Source organism: Capsicum annuum, unplaced genomic scaffold (assembly GCF_002878395.1).
Source record: "Capsicum annuum cultivar UCD-10X-F1 unplaced genomic scaffold, UCD10Xv1.1 ctg5459, whole genome shotgun sequence".
Taxonomy (NCBI): Eukaryota; Viridiplantae; Streptophyta; class Magnoliopsida; order Solanales; family Solanaceae; genus Capsicum; species Capsicum annuum.
In genome coordinates, this window is record NW_025862805.1 from 64,315 (window position 1) to 75,033 (window position 10,719).

A 10,719-nucleotide genomic window follows, 5' to 3' on the forward strand; every position below is an offset into this window, starting at 1 on the left:
TATGATAAGTAATGTATAAGTGCTTAACCCAATAAAGAAATAACCCAATGGTATTTATAGTATCTAAAAAAAGTAAGGAAATCCTAATTAAAATGGGATAGAAAAAGTATGTCGGCACAAGATACGACTCGTGTAGTCAACTCGTAAGGTCCTCCTATGAGTCGTACATTGGTAGACTTACGATTAATTTCCACAAGTCGTATGTAGTCCTTATGACTCATGTTCTTTAATCGTCATCACTAGAGCCTTAGACTTTTAGGGTCTTGAACACTGATCTCTGTATGACTTCTCCTTAAGAGCCGTAATCAGACCTTACCACTCGTATTCTTCAATGACTTCAACTTTGAATTTTTGTTTTTGCTTCTACTCTCTTTACAAAAATTCCACACAACTCATATGATGAATGTATAACATATCTGGTTGTCTCGTATAACATCAGATTAAACTACAAAAGATAGAAATCTACCTAGGGAAGCAAAATCCAAAACAATACAAGAAAAAAAGATAGATAAATTGACATAAGACACCGGAAGGAATTAAGAACCAATGAATGTATCAAACTTGAAGACCCCCAAATATCATAGTTTCAAACACCAATTTCTAATGGTGACCGTAAATGGGATTAGATCTGCCTTACAACCATCATTTCTAAGCAAAGTTCAATATCGACTTTTCCAATCTTTCAAAACACTCCCAATGGAGTTCATGAATACAACATGTGAATAATCTTCAAAAACTACCTAATGAATGTCTAAGGAACCTATTTATATTAGTTGCCTTTGCAAAACTAACCTATTAAAAAAATAGACCAAAAGTGGCTATTTCAAAAATAACCCATATGGGCTCTTTATTCCTCATGCCATGGCTTTCCTCATCTCCAAGCCACCTTCCAAACACGACATTTCTTTCTTAGGAGCTCAAAGTAGGTCCTCCACATGCATTCTTGCGCTTTTTTCTTGACCATGGCTTGGACCTCTTTGTATTGGCCTCGAATGATGTCATAAAAACTATGATGGCCATTTGCCTCGTATCATCCTCCCCTTCTTAAAAAGGATTCGACCTCGGATCTATACCTTGCAAAACCAAATAAAGGAAAAATGAAAACAAACTCCTCATGTCATGAGGGTTAGGGTTATCACAACAAATCACCTCAACATGCGTAGGTTGCACATACTTAAAATATAACAAAGGATCCTTCATGCTAAATATTAAAAACTCAATAAAATACGCAAAAAGGATTTGGTTATTGATATAAACAAGATATAAAGAAACAACAAAGGTACTAATGTCATCAAATAACCCTAAAGTTGGAACTACCTTCATCTTATGAGCCATAAGACACAATTATTTCATTACCTCTTCAAGAGACCACACCAAGGGTGCTTCCTCTATTAGTTCTAAAGTCCCCAAGATTCATATAGCATTGTCATTCAAACAATTTGACCAGCCAACAAGTTCCCTACCTCTATATAGAACAAATCTAAGACTAGCATGGATGTCATCATAAGCAAAGAGGTAGTATAGAAAGGAATAAATTGTGAAGGTATCATCCAAGGTGCTATTATCTACGAGAATGCCAATTGGCTCAAAATACTTAGCACATAATAATGCAGAAAAGGATGGGATCAAAATGTTGAAGCATATGCAAATTCTTTCTTTCAAACAACTTCCTAAAGGAAGGGATTTCATCAATGGAGTCATGCTACGGGAGAGGGTAGAGAATCTACTATACAATAAACCAGTCCAAGATAAGTAGTTTTCCTAGGAAGTTTTTTTTCCCATTTATTAACAAAGTTAAGCATTCTCCCAAGATTCCCACAAGATTATTCAAATTGTCCAACCCTATTAAGGTGACAAGAAGTCCTTAACATCCATGAGCTCTTCCACAAACCAATGATCAACTTGGCATCCACAATATGGAATTCACTCAATTTAAGTACAAGTGTGTCAAGTAAGGATGAAAATTTATTAAAAAAACCCAAAAGAGACAATGACACATTTTCCCTCGGATTAACAAGAACGATACCACCTTTGAAAAGGAGATCACAAATTCTATTCAAGTATTGAAGAAAGGTATCACTAGAATACAATTCATCCAAAGTAGTTTCAAAAAAGGATCTTTTCTTGACCTACAAGTAGTGAAACTTTGGTCAAGGGTGGAAACACAAAATGGATAACTCTCTGAGAGATTTTCATTACTCCCCTTCTTCAAAGATCTCTCATCTTTGTTGGAGGTATTTCCCTTACACAATGTTGGTCTCTAAAGTGGATTATGAATTCCCGAGAAAGACTTTCCATTATAGGAAAGGATACCAACATTTTCTATCAAATTTGCTTGTCATATGGACCAAGACATAAGTTGGGTGTACTGAGAGCACTATTTCAAAATTTGGTACCAGGGTCAATTGGAAAGAGTGGCCATAGACAGCTCTAGACAACACTTCTTTCCCCATAGGCTTCACCAAAATAAAGAGCTATACTTTCCACAATAGCATAAGCATCATCAAAAGCAAGTAGATAGTAGAGGAAGGTATCACTCAAGTCCACTTAAACTTGGGTGTCATCATGTAGATACTCATCATTAGATTAATGATCATTATCATGAGTATTCTCAACAATAGGAGCAAACAAAGTTGAAGAGGAAGCAATTTCCAAAAAATGGATACCTTCTCTTTCAATGGAAAAATCCTTAAGTACACACATACCCCTACCAATATCAAAGGGTTTATCACTTAGGTATTCAAAAGAAGCAAGTGACCCATTCTCATAAGTATCAAACAAGGGTGGAGTGTCATACAACGGGTCAAAACCAAAAGCATCTTCATAGGAACAATCAACAATTAGGTTTCTCAAATATTAAACCAAGTCAATTCTATCATTACCCAATTTATTATTCTTTTCCAAGACTACATATTCCTTACCCTTAAGAGTACTATTATCTTCCAACAAGAGATTTCCATCTTTAGGAGGAATGTTGTCGCACCATAGTGGGTTGTTAAATAGATATAGCCATTACGATGAGCTCTATCAGCAATCCTATCCACACCACTATGTCATTCTCTAGGAGTGATTTATTCATCTTCAAACAAGATATTGTCCTTAAAGAGAGAAGGATCTATCCCAGAGGAAGATTTAGAACATGTAAGTTCACTCTCTAAAAGACAATTATCCAGTTTCGAAGAAGCTTCAAACATATAATCATTCCTATGAGCAAAACCAAGAGTAGAACATTCACTAGAGGTCATGCTAAAAGGGTCACTCCTATTCATTTGATCAACAATTTCAACATCATCACTCAGTTGAGATCCATAAACACATCACACACATCCTCAAGTTGTAGGAAAATTTCGCACATAAGTTGACCAAAAAATTTTTCACAAGATAATGTACTTTTATTCAACATAAATTCTTCAACAATAGATGGATAAAAATCGATTTTACAATAAGAGTCAATTCAGTCATCAATAGGATCAACTAGTGTATCCAAACCCACAATGGCTTCAACACTAGGTGGACACAAATTGATCTTATAAGAAGAGTCAATTTAGTCATCAATAGGATCAACTAGTATATTCATATTCACAACATGTACATGATCAACAAGAGGCAAAATCAATAGACTCACATGAATGTAAGCTACTACTCACACTCAAGAGGATACTAGCCACAAAATTATCATTCATATGCACAATAGTGTAAGAGTTAGCTATTTTACATTGAATTTCTTGAGCACACTCTTCTTTACCTTATAGTGAAGGTTTTACACAAGCTTTGGAATCATATAACATTTTTCTCGTCAAATCATCCAAGGGAATCTTTTCTTTTGACACTTGTTCTTCTTTTCTTTCAATGTCGAAATCTACACAAATGTCCTTATTATCTAAATAACAAACAATGTTAGCTCGGTTTGGTGGAAACCCCCTTATTTCACTCTTCATAACCTTTCCTTTTTCCTCTCTTAAATTGTCACCTTGCTCTCCCTTACTCCTCACAATCTTCTGTCTCTTAATTTCTTTTGGCTTGGAGTAAGTGATCATATTTCTTTGAGATTTGGGAGGAACAGTTGGAAAGAGATGATTTCCCTATCAATCCATTATAATCTTAGGCCAATTTTGCATATTTGGAACTCAATATTGTGCAAATCAATCGGCACCCAAGCATAAATGAGTTTGTTTCAAGGGAAAGATGTCAGACCATACCTTCTCATAGTATCTAAATCGGGTGAAGAAAACCTTCACTCTCTCTGTAATGTTATACCTATCCAAGGAGTATGGAACAAGTAGAGGCTCTCCATATATACCTATAAAGTCAACCATGGAAAAAATAATGTAGTTTTTATAGCACCAATCATCTAGCACAAGGAGGAACCATGGAACTCCACAAATTCTTACGTTTTCGGAGTGAACGTTTCTTCTTGGATCAACAAGCAAAGCTACGTATACATCATTGGTACATGGGATTCTCTCATGAGTTCTTCCAAGGTACTCCATGTTTTGTTAGACTTCTTTTTGATATCCCACCAAATTGATGTTGGACCTCGAGTATTTTTAAGAGAATAGGTAGCTCTTTTAAATTCATTCATATCATAATCCTCAAAGATCCTTTTGCACTTCCATTCCCAATCAAGATACTTCTCAGGACCCGAATACTTTATGAAGATGGGTAGGATAGGAAGATTATGACGACTACTATGCCCTCCATATCTACCTTGGTTCCGGTTTCCATATGTTTGGGAACTAGAACAAGAAGACATGTTCCCCTTATATCTCTTTGTATCTACAAAATAAACAAACAAGATTAATAGTAACAACTTCTCACCAACACTTGTATTAAAATCACCTTTGTAATCTTCACAATTGGAGTGATGAATGTTGAAAGTTTCTTATACTCAGGTAGTTAATAAGGTGCCAATCACTACTTTACAGGGGAAATGGATTCTTGTTTGGTTGACTCAAAACACAAGACCAAATCTACTTATGAAATAGAATCAAAGAGGTTATGATGAATTAAAATGAGAAAAGCACAAAAAGAAAAGTACGACGAAAGATAACATACTTAAAAACTGATTCACAACTAAGTAGGATGATTGCTAGTTGCCAATTAGTTTTTAGAACCAAGGGAAGGAAACTAAAAATTAAAGAAATAGAAACTCAGAATCCAACCATGAGCAATGGAGTTTTTAAAGTGATGAGATATGTTTAGGAATTGAATTTGATGTTTTAAAGAGGTTGATAAACTTGCATTAGTGTTTTTGGGGCTGCTTTGGATGAAATTTCAAGAGCTTGGGGCTTTTCAATTGTATTTCCAAGCTCAAGAAGCCTTGAATTTCTTGTGGTCCCCTCCTTTGTACTCTTCTTTGTCATATTCCTTTGGAATATTCTCTTTTGATGTTTTTTTGATTCTTTTATCTATTTGAAAGAATGGAATATTCTCGAGAATAAACAAATACAACTCGTTTTTCTTGGACTCTTTTGGATCAAACACCACCTTTTGATAAGAATTCAAGATGAAGATTTGAATCTTCCTCAAGAACTCTCAAGAACTATCTTCCAAACACGATGTTGCTTTCTTTGGAGCTCGAAGTAGGTCCTCCACGTGCATTCTTGTGCTCTTTGATTTACCATGTCTTGGACCTCTTGGTGTTGGCCTCAAACGATGTCATCAAAAGCTATGATGGCTATCTAGCTCGTATCACATTATATGATCAGTCTTCTCTATTTTAAGCATTTTTTCTTCCATTTTCATTCTAAGTCATATATTAACCTGTTTCACCTTAAACAAGAATAATAGAATATCATAACTACAAAAATAACCTAAGTCCAGTAATAAATTCCTTTTTCTAAGCATCAAATGTGTCATGTTTCAATGGTGTATCACATGGGTAATTCAATTTCCTGAGACATGCCCCCAAGTCTCAAGTGTTCAACATTGACTTGCTGACCAACCGTACATTTAGCGATGGAATTCTCCACATCCCTCTTCATGTTATTCCACCAGTAGATTTCCTTCAAGTCATGATACATCTTAGTTGAACATAGATTAACTGTATATTTCAACTCATAAGCCTCTGTTAAAATCCTTTCATGCATCCCATAAACATGGGGAACATACAACCTACCTTGATACCTCAAAATGTCATCTCTCTTAATCTTGAATATCTTAACCTTTTATGTCCCACATCATCCTTAATTTGCATAAGTATGGTATCCAAAGCCTTCTTCTATTTAAACAAAACACCAAGAGATAATTTAACAACCTTTTGAACAATCACTCCCCCATCCTCAGAGTCCAATAGAAAAACTTCTAAGTTGGCCAACCTATGAATATCCTTTGCCAACTCTCTTTTCTCCTTATCCATATGAGATATATTTCCCATAAGTAACTTGCTAAGAGCATCAGGAACCACATTAGCTTTACCAGGATGGTATTGAAAACTCATGTCGTAATCCTTAAGAAATTCAAGTTACCAACTCTGCCTGAGATTCAATTCCTTCTAAGTAAACACATGGTGCAAACTCTTATGGTTTGAATAAATATCTACATCCACCCAATACAAATATTGATGCTAGATCATCAAAGAAAAAACCAAAGCCTCCATCTCTTGGTTATGAGTTAGATAATTACTCTTATTAACTTTAAGCTTTCTCAAAGCATAGGCTACAACATTAATGTACTGCATCAACTCACAACCCAGTCCCACAAGGGATGCACCTTAATACACAATGAACCTATTAGTGCCCTTGGGTAGGATCAAAACTGGCTCAAAAGACAATTTATCCTTCTACTTCTCAAAATTACCCTCACAAGCATCGAACCATAGAAACCACATGCCCAAGAAAAGCAATAGATGAGAAATTCTAGACAAATATCCTATAATACCCAGCCAAGAGAAAAAATGTCCTAATGTCAGTTAGAGTCGTAGGTCTAAGACACCTCTTAACCGCCTCAACTTTATATGGATCCACCTTGATTCTCTCACTAGAAACCTCATGCCTAAGAAAAGTTATAGCACTCAGCAAAAACTCACACTTGGAAAATATCTCATACAACCTCTGGTCCTTAAGGATCTGCAACACAATTCGAAGGTGATTGACATGATCCTCCTTACTCTTAGATTTCACCAAGATATCATCAATGAAAATGATAACAAACAAATCCAGAAACTGCTTAAACACATGATTTATATGATATATAAAAGGCCATACAAGGTCTGAAAAGCAGTCTTGGGAATATCAACCTCTTAACTTTTCAACTTATAGATGCTCGATCAGAGATCAATCTTACAGAAACATCTACTACCATAAAGCTTGTCAAATAGATAGTCAATCCTAGGAAGTGGATACCTATTTTTCACTATAACATTATTTAGCTACCAATAGTCTATACACATCCAAAGTAACCCATATTTCTTATGCATGAAAAGTACCAAAGCACCCCATGGAGAAATACTAGGATGAATGAAACATTTGTCAAGAAGATCCTTCAACTACTCATTTGACTCCTTAAGTACATCCGGAGCTATCCTGTAAAAAGGAATGAAACTGGGATGGGTATCTGGTAGAAGATCAATCCCAAAATCTATTTCCTTATTGGGATGAATTCAAGGAAGATCCCATGGAAAAACTTTAGGAAACTTGTTAGCCATAGAGAAAAACTGCCAAGAGAGACCTCCAAAATTAGAACCTTTAACCGAAACTAGATGATATAAACAACTTTCAGAAATCAATTTTTGAGCTCTAAGATAAGAAATTAACCTCCCTTTAGGGACTATGGAATTCCTCTCCCATTCAATCACTAGTTCATTAGAAAAATAGAAAATGACCTTTTGGGTCCAACAATTTAGAGAAGCATAGCACGAGTGAAGCTAATCCATCCCCAAGATTACATAAAAAATCCACCATATCAAGCTTTATTAAGTCAACCAATGTCTCCCTATGAAATATGTACACCACAAAACCCCTATTGACCTTTGTAGACACAATAGAATCACCCACAGAAGTAGACACAGAAAAGGGGTCAAAAATACTTTTAGGACTAAAACCAAAGTTCATAGCCACATTAAAAAGGTTAGAGCCTGGGTCAAGCCAACAATTGACATCATGATAGATGAGCTATAATATACTAATAATAATATTAGGAGATGCCACAGATTCTTGATGGGTTATCAAGAGCATAGAGATGATTCCATCCATTGTCGGTACCTAAAGTGGCACCTTTAGGTGTAGGATCTAAAGAAGTAAAAATTGAGACCGTATTAGCTCTAATGGAAACCTTAGCTATAGGACACTATTGTAGCATATGACCAAGCAGACCATAATTAAAACACATGTTCCTACCCTCCTCTTAATATCTATAGGGAAGCCATCCACAAAAAAGGCAAGAAGGGTAAAGGTAGGGCTGATTGAAGTCCACTAGCCTGAGATCGGGCCTCATATGCTTTAGCACTACTGCTAATATGAAAATGAAAATCACAGGAAGGCTTATGATAGCCTATGAATATGAATTAAAACTTCCTCAATTCTTCTTCTTGGTCCACTAACTACCATCGCTTCTACCGCTCATCTGATTTGCACCCTTCTCTAAATATCTACAGTTCTTGTTCTGCCACTTTCCCAATTTTATCTATGTCATTTCCTCATCCTACACCTACTACATATATGACACCAACCTAGAGATGTCCATATAATTATTCAATATGGAAGAGCCTTATATTTCAACACTAAGTCATGGGACAAACAAGAAGCAAACTTCCTTATTCAATACCTCATATTCGACATAAATTCTGGAGCATTATGATATAGTTGATGAACCTTTAAGAAATATTTGTTCGCACCCATCATACCTTATTTTTGGTTTACAAATTATTCAACCTTAGACTTCTTCAACTCCTGAGGAAAGAAATGATCAAAGAAAGTACCTAATAATTTATCCCATATTGTTGGTTGAGCAACATCACCTCTCATCTGCTCCCACTCCTCATACTACTTGTATGCCACTTCCTTCAATTGATATAAGGAAAACATCACATACTCAGAATTAGTAGCATGTATCACCCTAAAAATCATCTCCATCTCATTAATAAACCCTTGAGGATCCACGTCAACACCATAGCTTGTAAAGTATACTTTATTCAACCTCATAAATTGACCAATCCAACTGATCTCACATGAACTCATAATAGAACCAACATGACCAAACTAACCAGATTGAGATTCCACCAACTGAGTAAGCAGATGAATACACCAATGGAACTTTAAATTAGAGATATCTCCCTGAGATGACTAAGTATAGTATCACCAACCGAGAAAGGACAAGTAGGGATTGGTTGAACCTCACATGGAGAGGTATAATCATGAATAGGAACCCTTGATCGGGTCTTCATTCAAAGAATAAAGCGAGTCCCCCTCTCTCTTCCATATATTTTTCTCAGGTGGGACAAAGGTCCCTACCTAGTTTCTTTGACCGTCAGATCTTTGGGAAAGCATTACCTAAAATGCGAACAAACCAATGGTTAGAGAATTCTCATAACACTAGACTCGATAGTTACACATCAAACACAAGAAGGGAAACATTCTTATATATGTTATAGTCTCCCTTTTATAAGTGTGGCACACTACACATAAAATAAAGAGACTTTACTCAACACGACTTTTTGGAAACCTAAAAATGCTACACTGTGATCTGATACAAAACTTCTCATGACCCAAACTAAGGACTAGTCATAATATTAATATCAAGCATATTATGATCCAGAGACCACAACCTTAGCTTTAACATTCAAAACATAGTAAGAGAAATACAGAAAAAGACAATAAACATGATGATAATAAGAATGGATAAACTAAAAGAAGACTAAGAGTCAAAAACAAACATCCAACCCACACTTGTCCACAAAAGCCTTTACAACCATAATACCAAATAAAGCTGAGATATACCCTCGACTATAGCAAAAGTAATCCAAAATGAAACACTAAGACATAAATAAGAGCAAGACAATAAAATGATCGTCCTTCTGACAGATGGAAGCTTACCCTTTCAAAAACTGATCAAGAATGAATCAATCCACCTAATACTGCACAAGGTCAATAGAAAAACCTTTGGACCTTATATCATGATATGATGTATTATTTAATGATTGTTAGTAGGACAAGCACTGGTATATATAACTTAGGGAAAGAGGATAAAATAATGCCATTTCAAAAATCAATAAAAACAATATGCACACATTCACATATATATTAATATATATGATGTATAAATAAGTAAAAGGGTCATGAACATAAGATTTCTAAATATTAACCTAGATTGTATAGCTCTATCTATTCTAATGGTACCTATGGGCTATATAGGTTTAGGTCACCTAGCTGAAAGGGCCCCAGCGTGTGTAGCCACACGAATCAAGGAAATCTAATGAATGTTTAAAGACACCAAGGAACTAACTATTCCAAAAATATATATAGATAATGTGTGTACCATACCCACGATCATATAGACCCCATGACGGTAAATGTGGGTTTTAATATTGGTTCCCCTGGGACCTCAACCTTCATGGCAAGTTACACAATAACTTTTAAGCCCAAATTCAAATCATTATGCACATAAATCCATCCATTAACCTAAGAGTCAATGATTAAAGCATTTACCATTATGGTATCATCATACCAATTATGTTTACAAGATAATCCATTTATCACATTCCAATCCTATTAACTAATTTGA